The sequence below is a fragment of the Leptonotus elevatus genome, chromosome 2 (assembly GCF_054856555.1).
Source record: "Leptonotus elevatus isolate MCC_2025b chromosome 2, RoL_Lele_1.0, whole genome shotgun sequence".
Taxonomy (NCBI): Eukaryota; Metazoa; Chordata; class Actinopteri; order Syngnathiformes; family Syngnathidae; genus Leptonotus; species Leptonotus elevatus.
This window is the reverse complement of record NC_141240.1, coordinates 9,234,949-9,249,606: the sequence shown is the minus strand read 5'-3', so window position 1 is coordinate 9,249,606 and position 14,658 is coordinate 9,234,949. Positions and strand designations below refer to the sequence as shown.

Here is a 14,658-nt window from a genome sequence, read left to right as displayed (position 1 = left end):
GAGGATACATTGAAACTGGCTTTCGTGTGGACGGGGCCTTAAACGATTTCAACCGCATGAAAGTTGATGATTTAATTAAGCATTTTTGTAGATTGCTGTTACAGCGAGGACTGCGTTCAGCAACAGACAGAAACGAAAAAATGAACTGGCTGCCCTTGCATATGCTGCATCGATCCAAAAACTACCAGTCTTATTGACAAAGGAGCAAGAGAGAGACGCTGTGAAAAATGACTACGTCATTGTTAATCATTGGAGACAAAGTAATTTCGGACCCCTTAAAGACAAGTGACGGATGGCTGGAAGGAGCTCATGGTTTGAAACTGCCGATATTGCTGAATGTGTGCACTTTACCGGGAGTTGGATCGAGGACACAAAACCGGGACACGATCAAAAGACGGGTAGGATCTTTCTTCACTGAAGGGGTCAATTGTGGCTAGAAACAGGTTCTTAAATGACCGTCACTCCATTAGTTTTGTTACACGTACGTCCACTAGCAAGCTTCATGATGCTTCCGTCTGCTCCCTCGGTTTCAGGATATTGACAAAATAAATGTGTTCAAAAATGTTTCCATTTTAGCCTCTTATACGCCCGTTTTGATCTTTCTTTTCTGTCTGGAAATTGGGAAGAGTGAACGGAGGTTTACAAGCGTACACTTCCGTCTTTTCGAGCTTTGCAATGGTGTTTTTTTGTCTATAAACTCCATTAGGACAATTAAAAATGGCACCAAGTGCACCACGTTGTTTTGTCACTTAAGGCTGAAGACCGTTTAAACAATGTTTGCAAACTTTAAGGTGTGCAGTTACGCAAACACTTTCAGCACTCCATTTGCCGCCATTCAAATGACGGCTTTGTTTGGTAGCTATGGAGGTAAATATGGTGCAAAAGTAACTTGTAATTTTTTTTTGTACCTGTAGAAAAAAGTATAAATTTGTATCTGTAAAAGTCGTGATTTGTACCTGTACAAAATTAGTTTTGTACCTGTAGAAAAAAGTGTACATTTATATCTGTAAAAGTTGTGATTTGTACCTGTAGAAATGACAACTTGTAGCCAAAGAAGTCGCCACTAGGAGTCACAAGTGTTTTTTCTGCTGTTGTCCAGTCACGTGACTTTTGCACCAAATCTCTCGCTACAAATGGTGCAAAACTGATTTGTACTCGGAGAGGGCGGGCTCTAGAGGATTTGGGCGGGCTAAAACTCAACCTCATTGGTTGAGCGAACGACAGTGGGTTGAACTCAAATGACGCCACGTTTTTATCATTAATTAATATGCACAATTCCGAAATTCCAAACGTCGTCCCAAACGTCCCAGGCGTGAACATTTCAACATGGTTCAATATACGAACACCGTGTGGAACAGCTTAAACGTTGGTTGACATGCAGAGCACTCCAAGTGGGCAGAAAGAAATAAGTTTTAGTATGAAGGTAAGATTTATTGTACGATCATAGCTCGTAATCTGGTGCTAGCTAGCTAGCTCATCTCATGTTGTTAATTGTCACGAAAACTGAACACATTGAAATTATAATTTTCATTTCAAGATTTGAAGCCTACCTTTGGACTGTGACTTTCTGTCCTGAATGTATTTCCTTTTACCTGGGCCATTTGTATTGTCATAGCTGAGACACTGTAAACATACGATCAATAGCTTGTCCCTGCACTTCTTTAATGTCTTCAAAAACTACCTGTATCCTTGAACTGAGATATATTAAGCTTGACACCCTTTCATATGATGTGAGTTCATGATGACATATTTGCCGTTTTTATTTCAAAATCTTATACTGTACATACAGTATCCCATGTGTTGTTAAAACAAGTTTTGCAGTGAAATTAAAATGATAATTCTTAACACTTGTAAACATACACATTTACCTTCAACACTGAAGTCAAATAAAAATAATGCAAATGGAAATGTTTATGAACAATATCTGTGTCTATCAGTATTACCACTATTTCTGATATTAAGATGTGACAAAAATCTTCATTTTTTTCTGGCTAACAAGACAAAACTAAACATTTAACCCATTACGTATAATGTGAGTGGCTGTGTTTTGATAATGACCCAGCTAGGAAGCTATAATTATTTTGTATTGTATGAATATGATGACCCAACCGTTCTGTTTGCACAGATGCCAGCATGCAGTCAATCAAAGCTACTTCTTAATCCATCTCTAGACGGTGGCACATGGTGTGACATCAAACCTGCTTCAAAGTGGCTGTGAAGTCCAACAAATGAGAATCCTTGATACACTGGTTACTGTTCTGAGAGAATTTCACTGCAATCACCTTTGGAAAAGTGAAGAAATTATGCTTTCTAAATATCTTCCAATTTTGAGTTTGAAATGTTAGTACAATTTAATCCATATTGAGAGTTATTTGAAATAGTCAGATCAAATAACAACATGTATCATTCAATGAACAAGATTGTGCATTGTTTGAAATGTTTTATTTGATGTCCAGAAGAGCCGTTTCTGCATCCATCCAAAAGGAGAACAGTATTCGTCTCACAAACAGAACAAAAGTTATTGATGGAGCTGCATGAGGAATTCAAAACTCACCAAAAAGGCAATACTGCTGCTATCAATAAGACGAGGGAAATATCATTGGCAAAAAAAAAGAAGAAGAAAAAAGCCGACAGACTCAATGTATAAGTTATAATTGTTTCATGTTAGATGTGTATTTCACATTAATAGTGTTATTAATTATTGATTTAATGTAAAGCACGAATTGACCTACATATTCATTCTTCACTGTTACATCTCAACAGTAGCCAAAAGCGACCATGGCAACAAGTCGGCAAGTAGCCTATAATAATATATATATAAAATAAGACTAAATAGGTGTTGAGCTGTAAATATATATTGCCTATTATTGTAGCCACCAGAAAAAAAGACTAAGGCCACTGCCACAGGTGGGGGAGGGGACCACAGCCTGCTACATTCACATCAGCAGAAGATCTGCGAAATAATTTTCCTTAATCCAGTTTGATGGAATACCCTCAGGTGTCATCTCCTGTCTCTTGGCTGCTTGCTGATGGAGTGGGTCATCCTTTTCACTGGTGCTTCAGCAGTCTCCAGCAGTTGTCTCCACCTTTTGAGCAAGATTTTGAAATTTATGAGATTCTCATTTAATGAAAAATAAATAAACTAACATTTGACCTAGTTACTTTTGTTAAAGTAGCTAGGTGACAGTGACACTGCTCACATTTTAGTGATACAGATAGACTAGCATTTCAAATGCAGAATAGCCAATATTTAAATAAGAGTAATGTTACATTGGAAAATTTAACTCAAGTAGAAATTAAAAGTGCAGAAAAAATACTTGCACAAATATTTGAGTACTGTGAGTGATGAGTAAACTAAGAGTGGAGGAGCCTTTTTTTTTAACTGTTTGCAAAGCATACATTGCAAAAATACTGACATTTATCAAGAAAGAGTACAGATACTTGAATATAATGTTACTCAAATACAAGTAGCTGAGTACTGTCCACGTTTGCTTATAGGTTTAGGTTATCTTGTAAAACATTCAATAGGGTTCTGTAGCTCTATAGTAATTTTCACATCTAAGCACTAAGCAGCAGTTTATGAGGTTTTTTTTTTTTTACAGGTACAAGCTATTGATCGTATGTTTACACTGGTAGGCTTCAAATCTTGAAATGAAAATTGTGACTTCAATGTGTTCAGTTTTCGTGACAATTAACAACATGAGATGAGCTAGCTAGCACCGGATTACGAGCTATGATCGTACAATAAATCTTACCTTCATCCTAAAACGTCTTTCTTTCTGCCTACTTGGAGTGCTCTGCATGTCAACCAACGTTTAAGCTGTTCCACACGGTGTTCGTATATTGAACCATGTTGAAATTTTCACGCCTAAGACGTCCTCTTCTTCCAAAATGACGCGTAAACTGGTGTGGCTACTCTGTTTGTTTGGAATTTCGGAATTGTGCATTTTAATGATAACAACGTGGCGTCATTTGAGTTCAACCCACTGTCGTTCGCTCAACCAATGAGGTTAAGCTTTAGTCCGCCCAAATCCTCTAGAGCCCGCCCTCTACGAGTACAAATCAGTTTTGCACCATTTGTAGCGAGAGATTCGGTGCAAAAGTCACGTGACTGGACAACAGCAGAAAAAACACTTGTAACTCCTAGTTGTCATTTCTACAGGTACAAATCACAACTTTTATAGATACAAATTTACACTTTTTTTCTACAGGTACAAATCATGACTTTTTCAGGTACACATGTGTTTTTACAGATAATTTCTTCTTTTTTACAGATAAATAATGTTTTTTTTTACAGGTACACTTTTTTTTTTTACAGGTACAAATCACGACTTTTACAGATACTAATTTATACTTTTTTCTACAGGTACAAAATTGTTTTACAAGTTACTTTTGCACCATATTTACCTCCATAGATAGCAAGTTGATTTTCACGCATGCGCAAACGTAATGCGCGCTTTGCTTATTTCAGAGTAAAATAACAACTTTGACACGGCTGCACAACCATTATCATGTCAAAGTCAAAGGATAAGCAGAAGATCGGTGTTAGCATGTTAGATTTGTGTTGGCTAACAGTGCTAACGGCACTAGCTTTCGATAGTATTATACATTTCTAATGGATTTAATTGTGTGTGTGGGTGGGGGGGATGGGGGGTACGGTTAAATTAGACAGTGGTTCTTTTTCACATGGTTATTTTAGCTGCATTGAGTTTTCTGGATTTAAAAGATTAGTTCAAGGTAATAGCATTAGCTTCTGAATTGTAGCACTTACACATGTGGCCAAAATTGTTGGTACCCCTTTGTTAATGAAAGAAACCTCCACAAAAATCACCGAAATAACAGACAAATAATAATTTGTAATAACAAATTTGACTGAAGATTAACCAATGGAAATCAGGCAATGTTTTATTTTCGCGGTACAACAGAATTATTTTAAAAAAAAAAGAAAGAAAGAAAGAAAGAAAGAAAACAATGAAAATCGCTGGTGTGTCTTTTGTCTCATTATTATTCGTGGCTCTAACCTTCTCAGGTGTGAAGGGTGCCTTCTACAGACCGTATGTTTCAGCTTTTTTCACAGTAGTAGTATTTACTGTATATTTATATAAGACTTTTCAGAATATCACAATGTCTTGTTCTTCACCGTTCTTGTTTTTATTATATTTTGGAAGATTTTCCTTTACATTTTTATTACATTTGTCTTCCGTGTAGAAGACAGGCGTGTTTGCGTTCGGCAATGTGACCAAGCACCCCAAATATGCTTTCACTGTTTTTGGTTGGGGTACTCTGGGCTCAGTTATTATCAGGCAGCTGTGATATCCTACTGTGAACACCAGCAGGTATGTGCTGACAAGATCCACCCCATTGTAATGTGATATGGGCTCAGCAAGCAGCTCCACCCCTTAAAATGAGCCAATTTCACTGGCAAGAATATAATGTTAAAAAAATGTCTATCATGCTTAATCCTAATTTAGAATTTTTGTAAAAAGTATGCCATAAACATGTTATCATGACATTTACTTTAAAATATGCTAATTTATCTACTAAATTATTATTACCTTTGTAGATAAATCCATCATATTGGTAGACAAACAAAAACAACTAATGAATGTATGACTTTATTGGGGAACATGGGGTAATGTTAACATTAACATTTACCAATACTGTTTCAACTGAACATTTTCTGAACATTTAAAGTTTTGCTTACTGTATCACTTCTATGTACACAATGTGTTTGATCTAAAGATATATTTTTTCTTTTTTTCTAATCCACAGAATAGTTCTAGATATCCAGTATTTACTAGCATGGAGCACTTGAGTGTGAAACTGTAGATCTTCTAGTATTAGACAGGCTTAATTAATATGATTTATTAATGAGTTTCATTTAAAAGACAATTTAGCTTCCTTTCTTGAATAATGATAACATTCATTTCCTTGCTCTAATCTGATTCATGTTCTTGTTATCTTTTTAAACTCCCAAATTCCAATAAATCTGCCAGATTCCTAACAAAGGGTCAGCTACAATAGATATGCTTCAGAGGGACAGAAGATTAAAATCTCCTGTGAGATAGATAAAAACCAAAAGAATAATATAAGACTATGGTGGCCAGAAAGGTGGATGGTTACCGTAGTGGTCACACTATCTCTCTATGTGCACACGCTCTGCAGTCGGCAAGTGCACATCAGGCATTCTGATGCACACGGATGGCGTGATAACCCCCTTGGACTGGCTGCCCCCAGCTGCCACTTGCACTCGCAGGTGAAGCTGCAATCTCCAGGCAGCAGGTGGTGTGGTCAGAGGCCACGCTGCTCAGTACGAGCCTGGTAAATAAATGATTCCACCCATCGGATCTGCTAAGCTTCAAGTTCAGCTATAGCCTTTTCCTTGAGTCAGAAATGCTCAAGTGGGAGAGGATTTACTATTAACAGTCACAAAGGGGCATACTCACAATAGGCAATCCGTGCTGGGCTTCGTCCATTTGACAAAAAGCCCAATACTTATTTCTTAAGAGCTATATAGCCCCCATCCACTGTGATCGCTCCTTTAAAACGTTATGGACAACCACAACTTTTAACAAAAGATATAATAAACACTGCAGCCTTGTTTACTGATATGAAGGCCAAAGCCTGAATGCTTTAAGTGTAGTGTGAGTGTAGGCCAGTCGACCTAAGAGGGAAAGTGAAGTCAAGCATGGTTTGTGTGAATGCAAAAAAACCCCATTATTTCTTTTCAAGTAAAATAACACAAAATGGTAGATGTTCTCCAGTCATTTCTGGTATAACACACTTTGAATCCTGCATCTTAAACAACGATGTGGCTAATTTAAGCATGTTTACAGGCTAACAAGGGTTCATGCCAAAAAGCTACATTTGAAGGGCAAACAAGCAAAAATGTATTTAATCTTACCGGTCTGGATTCGCACCAGGCTAGGCGAGGTGCTGGTGTGCCGACGAAGGGCGACCGACGTTACCGGATCCGCGGAACGGGCCTGAAGCACGTCCAGAGTTTCTGCCGGAGGAGCCAGCGGGGAAGTAAGCAACGCTTCGCCGCCACACGAAATGCTCACATTGAACACACTGCAAGTCGCACTGTCTCTGCTTTCCACTTTAAAGATGATAATACCGTATTATCATCCACTTCCAAATAACTCCACACAGCCAACTATTTCCTTGTTTTGCCCACTTGACGGCATTCAGCCAATAGTGTCATTGTAGCAAAGTGACGTCATGCCACACCCTTAACCGTGTGGAAAACAAGAGGTCTTACTCTGTGCCAACATGTAACTTCAGATCTGACAAAAAAAAGTGATGAAAATAACCTCATATATTTATCCAAGTCTTGATTGGGAGATAACGTCCGATTCTGATCGATTTAGCAACCATGTGATCAGACGGGATTTCCTATCACGTTGTCAGATTGGGACATCACTAGCGTTTAACTAACCTTAATCTTCAGTCCCTAACTCATTGTTGTGTTAAGTTTGATCTGATCTAGATTAATCACAGACATTCATTTTCATACATTTTTTAATCTTATCGACCAAGTGGTCATATTTAAAACTTCAGGTGAAACATTCTAAATTGGACATTTGGAAACATTTTTTTTTTTTAGTAACTGTGCAGTGCCACTATGGAATAATCTTACGAGTGATGTTGTTAACTCTCCCACACTGGCAGACGCTTGGCTTAACTATACTTTGTTTAATTAGGGTTGTGAGACTGGACAACGGCTCATATCAATACCTGTCGTCAATTTACTCTGGAGCTCCCGGGAAAGTGGGCGTGTGTTTAGTCTACAGAGGCGGTTCTCACTTTTCCATGTCATAAAGTGAGGACCCACTTGACTTCTTGGGTTGGGTTAAACGATGTTTTTTCTTGAGCTGGAATCACGATCTTTTAAATGAAAACAAACAAACATACAGTTAGGAGTTGTGCAAAAGCGCGTCTTAGTCGGTGCGTCAAGTATAGCGTAGACATTGGTTAGACACGTCATACATCATGTATGAAGGATTGCATGGCCATGATTGAAGAAAAAACACCTTATGAAAGAGTTGCTATGGTGACATGGAACTTATAGGCTCAAAATGTAAATCATATGTGCATGCTATATGTCATATGCTTCCTCTGCTGCAGCTGCAAGGAGACTCAAATGAATACTTTGGCCAAAAGAGGATTTTCTGCTGGGATGCAGACAAGGTTAACTGGTATGGGTCATAGTAAAGAAAAGAAGAAAAAAAAAAACAGCTTTAAAATCAATTTGTTGTCCAGGCCTGCAGAGGACTGCCTCTGTGTGAGTGTGGTTTAATGTGCTCCATTTTCACGGTTTTGGACATTTTGATGGATCTACTCTCCTGCTCTGTGGAACATAATGTTGGGCTGAGCCACTGAGATGACACGGCTCAAGTCAAATATGTCGATAAGTACACAAGAGTTTACTTGTTGACAGCAAGCTCTGCTCTTTGAGTGGTAAAAGTCTGGTCATAATACCAGCCAGAATGTAATGCTCTAGAAAACATCAGTACCCCCTCCCTATCTATGCTACCCTGAAAAGTAGCTTCCATCTCTCAAGCTGAACTTGACCAACTGCAAAATGGCCTCCCAGTGAGCAACAACAATTTTCCATAAAAATTACCGGAGCATGGTTGCTTTTATAAATGATGGAATCTGAGTGAATTTGTAGCCATGTATGGAAAGCCTTTAAAGTCACTGTACTGTTGTAAAATAATAACAATAATAACACAACAATAGCGGCACATCAGAAGGCTCTCCTCCTACTAATGACACCATGGTGAGAAGACGTGGGCATTACAGTGTCAGTAAGAGAACTGCATGTTTCCCTCATCTCCATCGCACATCCTTTGTCTAGTCTAGTTTAGCCCACATGAACCATATACAGAAAAACCAAAAGTTATAACCATATCCAAATATCACCGTTCAATTTTATCACAGTATTAATCTTATGATATAATAATTATTGCAATATCATGGGAAAGCTTGTGGTATTACAGTAAGACTAAGGTTTTGTCCACACGTAGCTGTTTTTTGTTTTTCAGTATTTCTCCCCTCCCTGTCTTGGAAAATATTCTGTCACACTGCCTCGCTTATTAAAAAAAAGAAAAAAAACGTCCACACTTACACGTAGAAGTGCATTTTTAAGCTAATTTAAAAGCATGCCAAGCGTCTAGGCGGCAGTAGTTACTAGCCAAATGCTGCTCGTCTCGACATTGCTTCCACAAAACGTCACACAAGCACAGACTACACATAGCCAGGGTTTTTGCAAACAGAGATATTTTTCTCCATTTTGCCTTGTCATCCACATAACTCCGATGACCCCCCCCCCCCCCATTAAAAACGAAGGTTACTAAAAACTCTGGCCAAATTGCACATTTGTGGATTTCTCCGGATCTGCGTTTGCGTGTGGACAGTCATAAACGGAGATTTACGTCTTCGCTCTACACACGTCACTCACACACAAACCTCAAGGAGCTCGTTCCTTTGTTTACTGCAGGTGTGCTGCTCATCTCACACGGCTCCACGTTGAACGAGATAGAAGTAGTACTAGGTGAGTGAGCCGAGTAGTCCAAATTGTTTGATCCGATGCCAGAAGACATTGTGGTAGTGGCGGGGGAGTATTAAAGAACAACTCTCTGCTCCTGCGTCCGTTATCCACTGCCAGGCAATGTTTGCTTGTTATAGTCTTTCTTTGTTCTTGTGGATAGGATTGCCTGGGTCATCTCTCCCGTCAAATGGGGAAACTGATTAGATGTCTTTTGAGACGCTCAGCATTGACTTGTGTATGTGTAAAGGAAGGTTTTAGGTCCTGGGGGAAGAGTGCAGGTGTTTTAGGACTAAGGGCGCGGCTCTAAAAAGTGACTAGGGAGTGGACAGTTGACCGGTGCGATCTTCCCCCAGGTCCTAAAATCTTCAACTTGGCTTTTTTGTATTGTGAGTTGCATAAACAAAGTTGTTTAAAACCAAACAAACTTTGCTTGTCTTTTATTTTGTATTTATCTTTTGTTTTTCCTCCGTTATGATGTACTCACTCTGATTGTCTGTTTCCACGTATTTCTTCATTATTTAAAAAACTAAACAAAAAAGGTTTGTGCGCACGGACAAGTCTGTACTAGTGTGACATATTGGTGGAAGTGACGTGAAGAGATGAGCAGTATTTAGATAACAAGTGCCTCATAGAGGCCTGGCATGCTTGTAAATGAGCTTAAAAACACACTTCTGCGTTTTACTGTGGACGGATATTTTTCCTACACGGGAGGGGAAAAATATTGTTTCGTGTGGACAAGGCCTAACAGTAGTGCAGGATAGTTCTTGATACACGTGGGGATTTTGCCTCGACCAATACATGGCCTGAAAAAAAACGATTCATGAACATATTTTAGCATGCTGGAAATTTCTGACTGTAGCCCCAGTGTGGTGGAGGGAAAACAGAGGAGAAATGGAGACTACTTTTATCTTGCTGTCCGAGTCCTTCTCAATAGGCTTATGTAGTTCCTGTGTACTTTCCTGCAGGCTTTTGCGAAAGACATCTTCAAATCATATTCTATCATGTGCTCCTGCCAAAGTTTACATTCGTACCTGAGGCAGCCCTCGCGAGGTAGGGATGGCAGACATGGAACACTGAAACGATTGAATTATTTGGACCAATTGATTGGGGAAAAAAAAGAATCAACACATTCAAACAGTAGAGCAGTGTTGCAAACTCCCCAGTAAGGAAAGTAGCTATTGGCTGTCACACAATTAGCAATCAGCATAATAAATTGGAATGGATGCCCCAAGTGAGAGAAATTATATTCATAGTTTGTTTTTTATTTTACCTTTGAACTAGATTATTATTTCTCAATATAACTTGATGACTTCTTAAATGCTTTGTTTGATTAAATAAATCAATTTTGTCCTCTACTGGTTAGAACATCACATTCAACCAAAAGACTTTTATGTGGAGTGGAATTGCTATTTTTTGTATGTCTTTGTGTGTCTCAACTTTTTATGATTTATTTGGGTTTGTATGAAAGGATATCTTTTTCTCAATCACTTAGTGTTTGTAGTGTGATCAATGTTTACTTGCTGAAACAAACACTGATGCTTCAAAACAATTGCGGGTGTAATGGAACGCGAAACAGTCACGTGACATTGTCCTTCTGATACAGACAGTGTTTTGAATCACAAGTTCCGCCAAGGTTTCGATACGTACCGAAACACTGTTTTGATTTTGCCATCACTAGGTGCGTTTGAAGTGTCACTGATCAATGTGTCCTACAATCAGTTGAGTAGAAGCACCTATGGCTAAAGACAATCTGTGGCAAGGTTTTATTTTCTGGACCTTAGATTCCCCAACCGTACCTATAATTCACATTATGTCTCTGTATTTTTAGAAATGTAATCTAGCAATTAACATTCACCCCTTCCGTAACCTAGTTACACTGTCAAGGCACGATCCGCGTCCCCTGCACAATCTATTTTCGATTGTCTATGGCAGGTTTCCCAATCCTAGTCCTCGAGGGCTAGAATCCTGCAGGTTTGAGATGTTTTTGCGCTCCAATACACCTGATTTCCTATAATCAGCTCATCAACAAGCTCTGCAGGAGCCTAATAACAATCCTGATATCCCGTTTACTCAAATCAGAAAAGGCACACAGCTATGCACTTTTCTGGCTGCGCAGACTCAACGGAGTCTCTCATTTATCCACCTTTTTGCCAGATGCAGTACACACTGTGGGTGGAGCAACCGTAAAATGTCAACTCTGACTTCCCGTGCATGCTCAACTTAAGAACTTTTTTCATCTTGCACAGTATAGAGACTAGTAAGTCCAGCACCCCGTGAAGCTGAAACTTAAAACTTTTAACAATTACAACATATGTCGCCACACAAAAGTATGTTCCAGAAAACTATAAAATGTACAAAGTCATATTGACGGAATAAAACATGTTTACTGAGTTTAGCAAGGAGGTTCTGGAGCTCGGAGTTTAAAGTGTTTTAGCCGAAGTGGACTTTTTTTTCACCTTTAATTGCAGAGAGCAATTCCACCAGCCAGCATTATAAAAGACAAGTTTTCAAAGTTTTTTTTAAAAGCGCACGGCTCCCACTATATAACAACTTCAGTCAATGTGATGGCACAGTGGTGAGTTCTACAGGTATATTCAATCATAACCTGGTCCGCGGGGCGAGAAAGGTTGGGCATCGCTAATCCGGCAGGCACATCTCCTCTTTAAAAAAATAAATAAATGGTGGACCTCCAAACATGTATTCAGCATAGTATTCCCATGAAATGCTTTTATGGATTTTCACACAGAATGAAAAAAAGTGTTAGTGTGCTAGATGGAGCAGTGCACAGGTCCCAATTGGCCGACACCACATACACTAACGTAAGGTAGTTTTATATTTAATGTGTTTTGTTTTTGTCATGAATTTGAATAAATTGCATAGATTTTTCACAAGTCTGAGGAAACCGCCGGCCATCCTCAAAGAATTACCCCTCTTTGTTGTTTGCCCACTCATTCCTAGGTTACATGCAATAAGTATGTCAGAAGTCTGGACTGGAAAATGTTTACTGGGTGCCGAATGCGTCTGGCCCGGCTACATTTCTTGCCTCCCAGTGCAGAGGACGTGAGATCGAGTCCGGGCTTCGGCCTTCCTGGGTGGAGTTTGCATATTCTCCCAGTGCTTGCGTGGGTTTTCTCCGGGGACTCCGGTTTCCTCCCACACTCCAAAGACATGCATGGCAGGTTAATTGAACACTCCAAAATGTCAATAGGTGTGATTGTGAGTGTGGATAGTTGTTCGTCTCTGTGTGCCCTGCGATTGGCTGGCAACCAGTTCAGGGTGTACCCCACCTACTGCCCGAAGCCAGCAGAGGTAGGCTCCAGCGCCACCCACGGCCCTTGTGAGGACAAGCGGTTAAGAAGATGGATGGATGGATGGATGAATTTGTAATTGAATAGCCCTGCCCTATAAAGCACATCACTAAATATCAACAACACAATCTCAATGTCACTTCTACGCCAATCATACAGACGATTACAGTGGGGCTTTATTTGAAAGCACTCAACAAGTGTCTCTCATTAACCACCTAATTAAAATGCCCATAAAGTCAATGTTAAGCGGACACAGAATCAGTCTATAAGTTTAATTAGGTTAATTGGTATTTGCTCGAGTGTTCATTGTATTGACATCTAATTGGGTGAAGACATAATAGATGCACCATGAAATAAAGAACCATGAAGGTTGGGAGCGGGGAGTTTGATGGGGCTTGACCCAAGTGAGAACAGCTGCTCGCTTAGTCTGCTTCAGTTGTATTCAGCAGCATTGCTCAGTGTGCGGCGGGTTTTAGACTGTACATGTACAAGTACCACATTTTGCAGGACTCTCACTGCTGCACACTGCACAGGTGCACCCAACTTTATTTTTTGATGCGCCAAAACAAACATTAAGGGCATCCACATTTTCATAAGGTTCACCCTTTTTTGGGGGGGAAGAAAATTGCTGCCGGTCATTGTGGGCAATAATGACTGATAAATGATTATTTAGCAATTTGTTTATCATAAAGCTCTTTATTTGAAGCACACTTCCACAAGACAGGTAACTTACTCAAAAGTATTGGTCCTTAAAGTGCTCTGTGCCTTAAACTTTCAAGAAGAAGCTGTCAATCATTCTTATCATCCCCAGCTGCAGTGAATTTTTGGCACAGAGGCTACCTGGCAAGTCAATCCAGAAGCTGCAATATATTCGAAATACCGCTGCCAGGGTGCTGATGAGAGCCAAAAAATACAAACACATCACCCCCATTCTCAAATCACTGCACTGTCTCCCCATTTCATCCCGGATCAATGACAAAATTCTGCTACTTACTCATAAATGCATCCATGGATTCGCACCGACATTCAAAGAACTCATCACGGTACAATCCTCCACCTGCACCCTCAGATCTTCAAACACGTTGCTCCTCCAAGTCCCTAGTACCAGACTCTCCACCATGGGAGGCCGAGCTTTTTGCGCAGCCGCACCGCGACTCTGGAACAGCCTCCCAACCCAGTTAAGGGTGTAGACTCTTTTAAATCAGGCCTGAAAACTTTTTTATTTAGAAAGACCTATGACATTTAATTATGAACATGATTCAATTTTTTTTTTCTCGGTAGCAGATTGAGATCATGTTGATGAAAAGTGCATTACAGAATTAATTTATTATTATTATTAGAGGTATAGAGACTCACTAATATCCTAACAGCTAATATAACATCAATTGAGTTTCCAGTTAAGAATACGCGTCAAGTAACAACCTCAATTTGATCACCACAAGCAGATCGAAGCAACCGCTTTTGTATTAACATTCACACAGCCACTAATTAACTGTTATGACAGACATCACAGTCATATAATATGTTTGTTACTGTAGCACTGCCTTAGATTTCATTGTATTTGTAAAACGTTTTTAATGTGGTGAGGCCAGTTTGTTAATTATTTCTAAAATGAAACCAAGTATTGATCCAATGAATTTGTGTTACTCGTATGATGGCAGTCGTGTATATTTTTCAGTGTTTTTATGGGGCAAACTGTATTACATTATTTACCACGGTTTGTTTTTATTTATTTTTATCCTCTTCCCACTACATTGCACAAAGGCTTTAATTTATGACTGCCTACAACTGAGC

At 39.3% G+C, this 14,658-nt stretch overlaps 1 protein-coding gene across 6 annotated transcripts in view; it reads right to left on the bottom strand.

Moving 5' to 3' along the window:
- LOC147178335 (beta-1,3-galactosyltransferase 1-like) overlaps positions 1-14,658 on the bottom strand; it is a 100,167-nt gene that overhangs the window by 19,506 nt on the left and 66,003 nt on the right. For 3 of the 6 annotated variants that reach the window (XM_086068700.1, XM_086068696.1, XM_086068699.1), the window contains 2 exons: positions 7,741-7,890; positions 6,905-7,006 (listed from right to left, as the gene is read on the bottom strand). The exons of 1 other annotated variant lie outside the window; for it this stretch is intronic. The gene's annotated coding sequence lies outside the window, so the exon portion shown is untranslated. Of the gene's footprint in view, positions 1-2,207; positions 3,087-6,904; positions 7,007-7,740; positions 7,891-14,658 lie in introns of those variants that run through there. 2 more of the 6 variants (XR_015094078.1, XM_086068698.1) reach the window with 2 other exon arrangements.